Raw genomic sequence first — 15,827 nt, 5'->3', positions numbered from 1 at the left:
GTTTCAGGCTGTAATGGAGGCACAGGCACGTGCTGAATGGCACAACATAGAAGGTCTGAGGCTTCAGGGGGCTGCTGTCCATTCTTTAACTGACAATATCCAGGCAATTGCAAATGCTCACCATTATCTTGCAGATGTTTTGGATAGATGATTGGGTGGCATGGTGGTAGTCCTTGACGGTGGCATGTCAATCCTTGAGCGTGGAATGTCTGTGCTGGAACATCTGGTGGGAGTGAGGCATCAGACACGTGGACATAGGCCAGCTACATCACCTGTTGAAGGGCTACGTGAACATGCTACTTCACATGCCCGCTCCCATAGTGGCAGTAGCAGCAGCTGGTGCTGTGATGTCCACACCAGGACACAGCAGGCCATGTGCACATGGTCTTGGACAGTCCCAACAGAGACATGGTTCCACTGGGCATGTGTCATCAAACAGTACCCAATCTGGACCTCTGCCTGGTAGTGTCCATGCAACCCCTGGCAGCCGCAGGTCACATGGCCGTGCCAAGACATTGTGAACTGTGAAACCTGCCCTGTACAATCTGCAGCTATCAATAATACCCCCGTGTAGGCCAGCCACATGCCAGACCTGTGTGCATACATAGACTCACACACCAGAAACAAATGTAGGGCACTTCAACACACACACGCATGACATCCACACATGCCCAATGAGATCAAAGGCCCTAACCCATACACATGATGTCATCCAATGGTGCAGACAAGGCCTCTGGCAAACATTATCACCCTGTCCATATGATGATGCCTGTGCCGCATCCCTGTCATCCACACCATCGGTGCAGGGACATGCTCATATGGTCTGATGCACAGGGTGAACATACTAGGAAGACAATTGTAGATTACAATTGTTGAGTGGTGTTTACAGGCAGCAGACATACCATGTACTACAGTTTTAGAATGCATTTTGTACTTTTGACAGGTATGTATCATGTGTAACAACAATAACTGCATGTTGATCTTGATGTTCTCCCTTCCTCTTTCAGGTGTAATTGCATGTGCCGGGAGATGTCAGTGTTTGCAGTTAGTGTCCCATATGTAAATGTAGACTACTCACAGGTCTGTATGACAATACCTGCATGCACTTTGTAGCTTCCACATCACAGTTATAATCTCCCAAGTTTCAAACATGTTTACTGATCTAATAATCCAAGAGCATGATAGCTGTGTAGTAAGCTACTGTGGCCAGAGCTGTCATATCCATTGTGGGTGACATCACAGTTATAGTTACCTGGAACAGGGAGGAGGTAAAAGAGTGGTTTAGCAGATGACAAGGGTAAAGGCCAGTGGAAAAGGTGGCTTCTCATTGGGAAGCAGTAATACCCACTTTCATGACAAGATGCATACACATACACACACTCAGAGATTCACAGAAACAGTAACACACACACTGACACACACACACACAGTTGCCAGTGGTGGGGTGAGAATCCCTGCTTATGTGCAAATCATCATTATAGTACTATGCAATTACAAGACGCGCCACAGAGATTACACATGTACAGGTAGTCTGAATGGCCTATGATTGAGGACATCAACAGGGATACTAGATTGCAGTGAGTGTATGTGGGGGGGGGGGTTCATCAGTAGGCTATGTAACAACAAGCCTCACCCCAGGGCTTACATGTTTACAGGCAGTTAGAATGCCCTTCTAAGATTGATGACATCAACAGGGATACTAGATTGCATTAAGTGGATGGGGGAGGGGGGTCTTATCATTTCACTATGGTAAAATAAAGCCTCACTCCTGGGACCGGACAGCCATATACACACAGACACACACACACACACACACACACACACACACACACACACACACACACACACACACACACACACACACTGCAGCATTCACAAAGATATACACCTATGTCACAAACATACAGACACTTGACATGTGTGTGATTCAAACACCTGCCTATGTCTTGCTTTCTACACTTCACTCTGCACAGATGTCTACAACAGTGTACAGGAGAGTGAAATACATGTGGGATGTATTCCTCACCATACGTGACATACATGGATACACACACACCCACACGTGCCAGTACTGTGAATCAAACACCTGCCTATCTCATGATAGGTATTACAGAGTGACAGCACTATCACACACACTACAAAGCATACTGACTCTTTCCTTTGCCAACAGTGCCAATATATGCACAATATATGCACAGGGGAGGTGTTACTGTTCCAGGTGTCAAGAGGTTTGCCTTCAGTGTCACCCATACTGAATTCTACGTTGTGTGTCTTCCCCTTCAGTTAACAAAACCATAGCTTAGCAATTACACAGGTTATTGTAGGAATGGCTGTAACACACCTGCCAGCTGTCCATAGTAATCATTCATCTGCAAAATAGCCCAACCACTTAGTAGTTATGTCCAAACATCTGTCCATACCTAAAGTACAGCTTACTGTACTTTGAGCATATCACCATATACAGTTGGCAATGTTGAGGCTGCATTGCAACTGCATGATGTACTAAGACAACAGTCACCTTCAAACATCAGACACTGCACATGTGCATGGAATCTAAACACACATCAATACATGTACACATATGCAGTCTCCATAAGTAAGTGGACAAGCAGGTCAATATGATACATTCCACACCTTTCCCACACCATGTGTGAAACCTAGCTGAGCATTACACCATAATGGATGCTGTATTCATGTACTAGTAGGACACAAAACCACCTTCACTGAGTAGCCAAGTGTACATTTATGCCAACAGCACATCAGCAAGACACACACACACAGCAATATTCCATGTCATGATCCCACAAACTGTTAGTTGACAGTTCCACTATGAAGCCAGGGCACTGTAATGGTCAACTGTGAGCACATCATATTTACCACACACACACATCATATTTGCCACACACACCTCATGATTACTTGAAGAGTGCCAGCAATGTGCTCTGTTTGAGCTAGGCATTACACTTATTCAAGCATGTGCGTGGTCTGTGGCTTATAAACATCCCACCCCAGCACATTCTGGCTATTGTGGTAATAAGGTTAATGTCCAGACAGCACACAGCATGCATGGCTTGCAATTGTTGACATGGGGTATATGTAGGAGCTGTGGGCACACATGGCTGTACATGTTATGGACATATCACCTGTAACTACTCAGGAACATACAGAGCAAAGCTGTATTCCCCTGAGTCTGTCAATACAGGCTATGTGTGTATAGGTCCTATGATCCTGTTACTTGGGTATGTTTATAGGCATTGCATTTGGTGGACATGTCTAATGACATACATGCCACATGGGTTGTTGTATAATATGATAGGTGTCATGGGGACCAGTAGAGAGGGAATATTACCTCTGTCAACATAGATATCTAACCATATGTACTGTCAGCATTCATCAGCCATGGACCTATCTTACTTATACATGTGTGTAATGAATGTAGCCACCTGTATGTACAAAGGACAACAACAGCAATGGTATTTTCATTTATGTTGTATGAGTGTGGGATGTACATATCTAGGGCAGGTACATCTAGGTCATATCCAACCATGAGGATGTTGTTTACTGGTGTACAGCAACAGTCAACTGTGTTAATACTGACAACATCCGCGGGACCATGGTATGTGTACAACTGACCTGGTTAAAAACAGTGGTATTATTGCATTGCATAACACATTATGCAACTGTGTCAGTACATGGGTACTTTGCACAGTTGATGTAGGGCTAGGTACAGTCCACCAGTCGAAGGTTATTTGGTGTTCTACCATACTATTTCATACCACATGTATGGATGTGTGTTGGTAGTCTGAGGACACGGTGGTTGATGTATACGAGGATACTAAATAGAATGCAGCTTTTGCCACTGTCACCTGTACCTGACACATCTGCGATGAATTATGTCAGAGTAGTGGTCTTTACTTGTGAGTAGCCTTTATGAATATGTGGACACCACCACCTGGAGTGGTCCATACCAGTGTCATGGCCCACATGTCTGGATCTGAGTTATATGTTGGTAGTGCTATTGTGCACTACAGAGCCTTCAGCCAGGTATTCCTCACTGCACAAATGTCAGTATTCCCCATTGTAGGGTCTACATTGAGCAAATGGATTACAAAAGCCACACATCTAGCACTGGTTAGCATAACCATCCAATGCAATTGTCTTGTAGGTGTCAGGGTGTTACTTCTGTGTTTAGGACTTGTGCCTTGAAATGCCACTATATGGGGAAAATGTGACCTAGGTACTATCCACACTCCCTTGAATCATGGATACATGTGCTCTGTGACAAAGGCATGTCTTTTTCAGTCATGAAATCCCGAATGACAGACACTGGACAACATCATAATTACAGCAGGACATTGGGTCATTGTTTTGGTCAAGCAGTTGCCACTCGTACCATAACATCATTGTGAGTGGCAGTATTGTGCTTGGTATCAAATGCTACATCTAAGGTGACGGACAGCAGCAGATGTTGTGTAGATGACCAATGTCAGATATGCTTAGTGGAGCAGTCCTGCTAATAATGACAACTACTAACACAGCCGGGAGAGGTCATCTTGACACCTGCACCTCAATACCATTAGACAATGGGGCTCACATATTATGCTTGCACATGCCACTGTTCCAAGTATAATGCCACTGTCCACAACCTGATATCAATGTATGCCTTTCAGGGCAGCAATGTGTGTGACACATGATGTGGTTAGCATCCACCTGTGTGTCCCATTTAACCTATTGTCTGTCACTTCCACACATACATGATTGTGTATACTTCACATATATATGGCAGTACTTCATGTACATGTATGCATGTGTATCACACAGCACAGATGCAGATATATCATTTACGGGCCACATACAGGTATCTGGTAGGAAATCTGTATGATGTGCATATATACTGACAGTTAAGATGTACATAGCTGTAAACCCGTGTGTTTACAATAGGAGTCCATTACAACATGTTCTGTACATCTAACTGTATGAGCATGCACACTGTGGCCTTCTGTAGTTAGAATCGGAGTGCATCCCAACGGCCCTGTGCCTGTGCTACTAAGTGTATGAGCATGCCCACTGTGACCTTGTGTAATTGGAGTCAGTGCATCCAAACAAGTTCTGTGATTCTATGTGTATGAGCATGACCACTGTAACCCTGTATAGTGATAGTAGTTGTCCATTCCACAGTATAGGGGAAGACATGTACAACTATATCTCTCGGGCCTACCTATGTCTTACCTGCAGATGATGTGTCTGGTTTGTGCATACAGGTTTTAATGGACTCCTACTTTAAACACACAGGTTTACAGCTATGTACATCTTAACTGTCAGTATCCCTGTTGATGTCCTCAGTCTTAGGAGGGCATTCTGACTACCTTGAAATGTGTAATCTCTGTGTCGCTTCTCATAACCGTGTAGTACTATAATATTGATCTGTAAATAGGCAGGAGTTCTGATCCCACCACTGGCAACTGTGTGTGTGTGTGTGTGTGTGTGTGTGTGTGTGTGTGTGTGTGTGTGTGTGTGTGTGTGTGTGTGTGTGTGTGTGTGTGTGTGTGTGTGTGTGTGTGTGTGTCAGCAAATAGCTGAGTGTGGTTGTGTGCATGTATTTGTGTCTGCATCTTGTCATGACAGCAGGATTTACCACTTTCCAAAGAGACACAATCTTTTGCACTGGCCTTTATCCTTGTCATCTGCTAAACCACCCTTTTCCCCCTCCCCACTGCAAGTAATCAGTAATGTGATGTCACCCAGCTCAGAAGTAGAATCAGAGTAAGTGTAATTGTATGGGTTCTGTGACACATACCCCAACTGCATACCACTCTACTAGTTACCTTTACATAGGCAAGACTTGTAAGCACAATACTGGCAAGTGTGTGTGTTTGTGTGTATGTGACTACCCTGTAGCCAGGCATACACATGTGTTATGTCTTTTAACATGCTGCACACCATAGTAGCCATCTGTGGTGAGTGGAGTCTACAAATTATTACATAGTTAGGAATAGAAAAGAATAGACAGTCAAGAACGACTACTGTTGGGTATGTTATTTTCCTCTGCCACTGTCAAGCAGTGACACAGATGTGGTCCCCGAGGTGTATGTCCATACTCATAATTCCCCCACCCACACCCCACAATCCCTGGGGTACATTTCCTTAGCCATCATTCCCCACCCCAAACTCCACATACACAACAACCATCCCTTCTCGGGGGAACTGATTAAGATTTAAATGCTATAATACAAGAGTTGTCTCTGTTTTGTGTACACGTCAACTCCTTTGGAACCCTTCTGTGTCACAAAGGGTGTTCAGACATGTTTACATATATGGCTATAGCTGTGTCTGTGTATATATATATATATATATATATATATATATATATATATATTATATATATATATATGTGTGTGTGTGTGTGTATATATACACATCCCTTAAGTGCATATACGTATTTAGTATTTAGTTATAGCAGTTGTACATATGTAGACTTGTCTATGTTGTTTCACAGAGTATAGTACATTTAAGGGTACTGTACATATGTACAGAAAGTGACTGTCCCATTTTTATTTTTCAGTACTGTGGAATACCTGTAGTAAAATATGTATTATAAAAACCATGAAACATGTATACAACCTGGATGGCTTAGTGGTAATTCCAGTGACCTTGGTGTGCATGGTCCAGGTTTCAAGACCTGCAAGGGTTGTTGATAATGTCATTTAGGAATGAATAGGATACTTTTCAGCAGGTATAAATGTGTTCTCATGACAGTAAGCAGCAGGTGCACATAGGTAAAAGACATGTACAACTTGTAGTACACTTGAAATGCCCTTCTCTGGCAATCCTGCTTATGTCACCTACATAGACATACACCTCTGTGACTGCTGTAACCCAGTAATCTCTACAGCATGTCCTGTAACTGCATAATGCTGTAGTGTGATAAGCTAGTTTGGTAGGTGTTCTAATCCCAGACTTGCCAACTGTGTGTGTCTGTCTGTCTGCCTGAAAAGGGAACAATGCTTTTTAGAGTATGCACACTCCTTAAAATTCACATACTCAACCTTGGCAAGGGTGCTGATGTCACACACCTAGAAATACACCTCTGGGACTTTTGTAATCCAGTAATTACTGTAGCATGTCCTATAACTGTGTAATGCTGTGGTGTAATAAACTAGTTTGGTAGGTGTTCTAAACCCAGACTTGCCAACTGTGTGTGTGTGTGTCTGTCTCTCTAAGAAGGGAACAATGCTTTTTGAAGTATGCACACTCCTTACAATTCACATACTCAACTTTGGCAAGGGTGCTGTTGTTACCCACCTAGAAGTACACCTCTGGGAGTGCTGTACCTCAGTAATTTCTGTAGCGTGTCCTATAACTGCGTAATGCTGCAGTGTGATAAACTAGTTTGGTAGGTGTTCTAATCCCAGACTTGCCAATTGTGTGTGTCTGCCTGACAAGGGAACAATGCTTTTTAGAGTATGCACATGCCTTACAATTCACATACTCAGCTATGGCAAGGGTGCTGATGTCACCCACCTAGAAATACACCTCTGGGACTGCCGTGACTCAGTAATTTCTGTAGCTCATCCTGTAACTGCATAATGTTGTACTGTGATCACTTTGTTTGATAGGTGTTCTAATCCTGGACTTGCCAACTGTGTGTCTATCTGCTTGAGAAGGGAACAGTGCTTTTTAGAGTATGCACACACCTTACAATTCACATACTGAACTTTGGCAAGGGTGCTGATGAACCCACCTAGAAATACACTTCTCGGACTACTGTAACCCAGTAATTTCTGTACTGCATCCTGTGACTACATAATGCTGTAGTGTGATAAACTAGTTTGGTAGGTGTTCTAATCCCAGATTTGCCAACTGTGTGTGTGCGTGTCTGCCTAAGAAGGGAACAATGCTTTTTAGAGTATGCACACTCCTTACAATTCATATACTCAACTTTGGCAAGGGTGCTGATGTCACCCACTTAGAAATACACCTCTGGGACCTCTGTAACCCAGTAATCTCTGTAGTGCTTCAGGTAACTGTGTGCTGCTGGAGTGTGATTTAGAACTGTGGTAGGGTTCCATCCATAACCATGGCAGTTGTGTGTTTTCTGTGTAGGGAACAATGCATTATAGCCTATTCACAGGACATTTACAATGCCCTATGTTCGTGATCCTGCTAATGTCATTCCTTGTCAAATACACCTCTGGGGAACAAGATCCCTAGTAATCCTCATGGTGCATCCTATAACATCTCCATGCAGTAGTGTGATATAGATGCTGGTCATGGGTTCTATACCCACACATGTCAGTTGTGGATGTGTTGTGTGTGTCTCACTGTTTGTTTTGTGAGCAATGCATTTTGGGCTATTCACTTGCTGGAAACTCGAATTGCCCTACTTTGGTAACCTTGCTGATGTCATTCTTTGTGAAATACACCTTTGGGGATGGGATAGCCCAGTAATCTCTGTAGTGTGTGCTATAATTGCGTAATGCTGTAGTGTGATAAACTAGTTAGGTAGGAGCTGTATTCCAAGATGTGGCAAGTGTGTGTTTGACAGTCAGAGCCTGTGTGGAGGTGGCTGTGAGTGTCTAACCACTGGACATGTTGAAGAGTATTTCTTGTAGTTTTCCTATATGGTGGCCATATTATATGTCACAATGCCCACCTCACAAGGATTACAGATTTCAATCAGCCAAGGGACTGTGTTGGCAAGCCATATCCCTACATCTGGCAAAAGGCCTGGTGAACAAAGTAAGCACCCCTACTATTACCCAGAATACGGTCTGAACCCATGTGTCATACACAAACACACTTGCCTAGAAAATCCCGCTATGTTGCTATTACCCTGTATATTGTTGACAGATAGTAGGCATGGTGTGAATGTAGTGGGCTGCAGATGGCATGGCACCCTGTCCACCAGTACAATAGGCACATAATTGCGGATAATGCGCCTTTGCTATGTTCCCCACTGGACACCAGCAACATATGTGGTGCCATCAAATGTGATCCACAAAGGACATACAATGCCTTACACACATGCCCTGTATGGACAGATGCCACTGACACCAGGGAATACCTGTATCATGCTATCAAAGCAGGTGCGGGGTCAACCTGCTTTCTATTAGCAGGTCCTGCCACACCAGGCAAGGATTGGCACCTCTGCTGATAACAGTCTGTGTACAAAACATGTGCCAGGCAAACCAGGTACACTTAAACATGTCACTGTACATTAATGTGGGACATGCACATCCCAGGCAATGTCCATGTCAAGGACTATCAAACACAGACATGGCATGCATTGCAAAGCAATGGCCACACACAATGGTAACCAGGATGACAGGACAGTTAATACAATACCCATCTGTGTGGGACATTGCAGACACTACACCCCTGAACCTCACTGCAGACCATTGTCAGGTGGCCTGATGCCAAGAATTACCCCTGACCCAGCCTTGTATAGCCATCTTGCACAGCCAACCACTACACACACATGAAGCAATGCACACATGCATGTCAGTACTGGCACCTTGTGTCTGTGTGTAGGGTATGATGTTCCCAACCACAGTTACACCCAGTATAACTCCCACTGGCATACTGACTGATGTCAGACATGTTCACATGTCATAGCCCATAGAACCTCAGGATAACCCCTGTGGTACATGTAATACATGTGCATTACTGTAGTGTGGCAAACTAAGTAGTTAGGAAGTGTATTTGTGAGCCTGCCAAAGTGTGCCAATGTGTCTGAGTCTTTTAGAGATTGTGGTTGTGTTGACAATGACATTTGTTCATGTGGACAGCCATGCGTGCTACACCTAATGTATGTCTACTATATCTCTGTTGCAGATGTCGCTCACCAGCACACATTATATGTTCTTACAGCACACCAACATGTCAGCTATATAGCACATGGAGTAACTGCATACACTTGTAATAGTAATGGCTAGTCAATCAGGGGTTTGAACCCCTGTACTGGAAGTTGTGTGACAGATGATGCTTAGGTTTTAGTCTCCCAGCCATTCTCTAATGTATTTTGCCTCTGTCTGTCCCTCACACACACACTCTCTGGTGGATGTGGAGATGTACACCTGCTCAGCAGCAGCTTGTGTTTTGTAAGTGATGGGCATGATCAGGTGATGGCATCTGCACCTATTGCAGTTCTCCTCTAGCTGATTGCATGTGGAACAGCTGTGGTGACATTCCCATAGCCAATTGCATGGAAACACAGTACAATATCTAGGAACATCATGTTGGTGTTTGCCCATTACAGTCACTGTCAGTGGAACCTGGATCTAGTGTTTGGTAAACAGCATTGCAGATGAAATCTGGATATTCCTCAAATGACACACACAGTGGAAAATAGCCTAAAGATGGAAGGGTGATGTGCTAGACATGACTACAGCATGTAAGTGTAGCTATGCTTCATCAGACCACTGCCAATTTAACAAGTTGTATGTGGTAATGACTAGTCTGCATGTTTTAATAACTGACAAGACAGTGCTCTGTTTGTGAGGAAACCCCAATCTGTAGGGTCATCTGTGGACTGGTCAGTGTGTGGATCCATTTGTTTCTTGTGTTACTCACAGAACACACATCTGTGAACTGCAGAAGCATAGTGTGAGGACTGTAGTCAGTACATGGTGACAGTGATGAGAGTTACTGCCATTGCATCCCTGACTGGACATACGTCACATGAAACAGTGGTATGACAGTCACTGTCTGAGCTTATCACAGTGAGATGCCAATAGTGGGCCATTGTTCATAGCTTCAGCCACAAGTCATCTAAGCTTTAGACAGATGTCATGCAGTATATATGCATGTGTTGTGCTCCCTCTGCAAATGTATGACATCTGTTGTCTTGGGTTGATGGTAATATCTATGCATGCTGTTATAAGTAATCCTGAATGTTGTTGACTATTACTAAGCCTTATCTGTGTTAAAACTGCAACACTATAGGCTGTATGGGATTGGAGGTCCCGGCGGAATCACCTGTCCCACCTCAGCTGGCCATGGCACTGGACACCAGCACGTCTGGGGCCCAGCCTTGGACCTCCACCTCTGTTGGCTCTGCACCACCTTCTTTTGGAACTGCCACTGAGGATGGGGCTAGATGCCCCCCCCCCCAAGGGAGCAGGTCCAGACAGGAACTTGTCAGCCATCGTACAGTCCAGGCCATGGTGTGTAGGGGGCTCAGTAAGGGGTTTCGAGGCCAGTGATGCCAGCTTGAGAGCAGAGTGTCACATTTAGAGAGTGAGCCTGCCCCTCCTGGACAGCCTCCCAGCACAGCCACCTTTGCGGCTGTGATGGTGCAGTGGTGGCTGCCCATGGGTAGGGACCTCCATCCCACTGTTTCCATTTAGGGGCTCATGGGCTTGTGACTGCCAAACACCCCTCCCCATCCAAGGTGTATCCCCCCACATGTGTCATATACCACCCCTGCATGCTGTCTTGTCTGTCATCCTACCCAACCTATCCTCCATGAGCATACCTACTCTCCTTCCCCAACATCCCACTCTCACCTTACGAAAACAGAAACAAAAGACCAATCTGTTCCTAGATCTTTTGCCCCATACATAGCTGTCCATTTCACACGTGTCCACTGGACACATGTAACCTTTTTAATTTGCATCACAACATACTACTGTTGTCCTAACTCTCTCTCAGGCACACAATCTTGGTATGCACATGACTTCTAAAGGTTCCAAGTACACATGATGCAGACGATCCCTATTGTACACATGACACTACCGGTCCCTCTATGGTTACCCCATTTAACTTTTTAATGATGATAATGTTGCAAACAGCACATTGCAAGAGTACTGTTCTCACATAATGATTGGACAGGAACTGTTTTGTTACTGTAAATGAAATGCTCAAAGTTATGTATTTAATGGTTGTGTGTATTAATGACACATGTCTGTCTGAGGGAGTCTTGATATTACATAGGACAACACCACTACATAATACAGGAGTTGCTGGTGTTTCCCTTTTCATTCTTTTTTACTGCTTTGTTGTCACATGGTATGTTTTTGATATATCTATCTATCTATATATATATATATATATATATATATATATATATTGGCCAATGCCTCTGCCCAATGAACACTTTTGCTCACATCCCTGGGGCTGTCAGTATAGGCCCACATCAGCCAACACCTGCACACCTAGACCCATAACTAGCTACCCATAGTTCCCCCACCCGCACCTCCTCTACTGCACCCATCCTTACTCTGGGTGCAGGTCGGATCTGAACACACCACTACACGCTGCCCACTCTCCACTTCATGGGACTCATGTCGTACATTGTCTCGACCCATGGGTCATCAGGCTTTCCCACCCTTGTATTCTGGGTATGTACACACCCCAGCCAAAATGTTTGTCGTATTGGCTTCCTTTGGTTATATGTCAATTTTGGGGGCATCCCGCAAGGGACGCTCCTGTCTGTTTCACGGGTGCACTCTATCCCCCCCTGGTTGTATCCTGCCTGTGGTCTGGGGAGCAGTGGACTATTTACATTGTTTATGGGTTTGTGTGTATGTTTCCTCTGTCCGGCTGGAGGGGGGGGGGTCATTCTACGTGTTACATGTTTCTTGCTTGGGCCCCTCACTTCCATTGGCATAGCCTGTAAACATATGTCATTCTTGTGTGCGGTTTCCTATCATAGCTGTATATTTGTGTATATCTACCTACGCACACACACACACACACACACACACACACACGCATATATATATATATATATATATATATATATATATATATATATATATATGTCTGTAAGGCAATGCATACCCCGTGCAAATGCACTTAAACACACTTACTGGTGCTTATATACGCTTACTACTGCTTATTTATGCTTAAACCTGCTTACTAGTGCCTTATTCATTATGACACTGATACTTCGCTCCAGTTCTCTTTTAATTGTTAAAATAAGAAAACAATAATAAAACAGCCACCAAGGACTAAATGTAGGTCTTCACTATTTTAATAAACCACAGAACCAAATAACTAAGGACTTTCACCAGGCATAAACCGCTGGCCAGTAAGTAGTAAGCATAGTAGGTTGTGCAACTGTGGGGGCATGTTTAAGCCTCCGTAGAGCTCTTAAACACACCCCCTGCACTCGCGCACATTTCCTGTGCACGTTGAAGGTGCAGCAGTGCACCCTCATAAATATTCATATGGAGTTGCTGCACCATTTGTAAGGAGGACGCTCGGCGCAAGGCTAAAACTGTCCTTGCGCCGAGCTTCATGAATCCCGGGGATTGTCTTTATGTCTTGGATAATAGGTATGGTCACTTTATAGGTTCATAGGTTCATACTAGGCTATCTGCCCTAGGGCATTTATAAGCCTAGCCAGAATGTTTTTGGCTTTCGCCACCCATTTTAAATTTATTCTGCTATGCCCTTTTTCGAGGTTAGTATACTGTGCCTCTGTCTAACAGTGACACAGAAGTGATACCCGGGGTAAACCTATGATCTCCCATCCACTCATCAAGATTCCTCTTGAAGAGAGTCAATGAGGGACTCTGCCTAACCTGGACTGGGATTTTATTCCAGAGTGAAGGGAGCCTCTGGGTTATGAATCTGTCCCTCCAGCATGTCCTATTTATTTCAGTACTGAGGTTCAAGTCTCTCGAGCGCGTGTCCATTAATTCAGTGTTGGACATGGCTTTATACGTCAGGCACAGATTGCCTCTGAACAGGCGGTATGCCACTGAGTAGAGCTGGAGTTTCTTTAACCGGGCAGCATATGGCATCTGTTTGAGCCCTTTGATCCTCTTGGTGAGGTACTTTTGGGGTCTTTCCAGTTGCTGCAGGTGTCTGGTAAGATACATCCCAAAAGGGGCATTGTACTCAATTATGGGCCTGATGAGGGATGAGTAAAGAGGCATGATGACCTCCCCTGATCTAGATGTGAATCCCTTCATGATTAGGTGGGCTATATAAAATGTTTTTCTAACCACTTTGGCCACGTGGTTGTCAAATGAGAGATTGCTATCAGCTTGGGTCCCCAGGTCCCTAATTACTTCTTCTGTACTTAATGGATTACCACCTATGTGGTAATTTGTGGCACTTTGTTTTGCCAAAGGGATGACTATACACTTTTGGCATTTAGCTTGAGGCCATGGCTCTGGCACCAGTTGTCTGTTTCTATGAGGCCCTTTTGGAGGATGCTTGTGTCGGCTGGAGAGTCGATTATGGTGCCCAGTTTGCAGTCATCTGCGAACTTGGTCAGCCACAGTCCTTCCATGTTGACCTGTACCTCCGATAAATATATACCGAACAAGAGAGGTCCCAAGACTGAGCCTTGTGGGACACCACTTGTAACTGGTTTGGAGTCTGACATGGCTCCAGCAATTCTAACCATGTGGGTTCTGTCCTTGAGCCAGTTTGCAATCCATCTAGTGACATAGGGGTTTATATTTAAGCTGGTGAGCTTATCTATAATGCCCGAGTGGGGTACTGCATCGAAGGCCTCTGCAGGTCCAGGTAGGCTGTGTGGACCACCTTCCCCTCGTCAATGGCCTTGGTGACTGTTTCAAAGAAATCAACCAGGTTTAAGAGGCAGGATCTGCCCTTAACAAAGCCAAACTGGGTAGGATCCAGTGTCCGTAGGTCCCCAATATCTTTATTTATGAGGTCCATGATGATCCTTTCCATAGCTTTGCAGACCAAGCTAGTCAGGCTTATGGGGTGATAGTTTCCAGGATCCATTGAGGCACCACTTTTATGGAAAGGGACCACTGTTGCTGTACGCCACTCTTTGGGCACATATCCTGTAGTAAGACTGAGATTGAACAGTAGTTTTATGTTTGGGTTTAGCTCTTCTTGGAGTTCATGTAGGACGCAGCCCAGGACACCGTCTGGTCCCATTGATGCTGTGTTTTTTGCTTTGGAGAGGGTGACTCTTACCTGAGCATCTGAGATGTCAGGGGGGCAGCACTCTGCTGGGATAGATATTTGCCCTTTTGGTGGTGAGGGGGGGGGGGACGTTTGCACTGAACCTGTCAACTAGGATGTTTTATTGTACCAAAATAGGCGATTAGACAACTTATTTATTATAATTATGAAAAGTTTGTATATAAAGCCTTGGCTTAGTGTTATATTTTTATTCTGAAGTCCTAACACAGGACAAAAGTACTCAATAAATTATCTGTCAATTACTTATATAGTTGGGTGACTGCAGCTTCTGACATTAATTTTTGTTTTGTTACTTGGTTGCTTTGTTTAACTTTACAGCCACCAGATTTGTGTTTTAATTATTTGTACAATCATTATAGCAGGTCCACAGGGCAACTCTTCCATACACCAGCCATGATGTCTGTTATGTAATACTCCTACAACATGACTGTATCTCCACGTGTTTACATTCAATTCCAGAAATGGGAACAGTGACACTGCACACCTGCCTGCACATCTTACCATAGAGATTTGGGATAATGCTCCTAGCAGGACTTTTTCAGGTGGTATAGTAGCATTTGTACTGCTTCTGTAGTAGAATATTACATAGCAATCTCAGAGGTAATTTTTCTTTTTATGTGTGTGTTTCTTGTTTTGTTTCTATCCATTTGTCTTGTCCTTTACTGAAGAATCTGCCGTGGTTGTGCCAGTGACAAGACACAGGTCTCCAACCCATAGTTAGACCCGGTCTTCTCTGACCAGCAGTCTACCAGCCTCTAGGCCTGTCTCTTCTTGGCGTGGGCTATGGACTGATGACACCACTCATGGCCTCTGGCTGTCATTGACCAGAGGGAATTGCTTTTATTACTAGGGATTACACAGTGAGAGCCAGTGGGAGTGGTAGGGTAGGTGGTGGACTAATGGCTGCAAGC

The sequence above is a fragment of the Protopterus annectens genome, chromosome 10.part0, assembly GCF_019279795.1.
Source record: "Protopterus annectens isolate FY-2018-M chromosome 10.part0, PAN1.0, whole genome shotgun sequence".
Classification (NCBI taxonomy): Eukaryota; Metazoa; Chordata; order Ceratodontiformes; family Protopteridae; genus Protopterus; species Protopterus annectens.
This window is presented reverse-complemented; position numbering follows the sequence as displayed.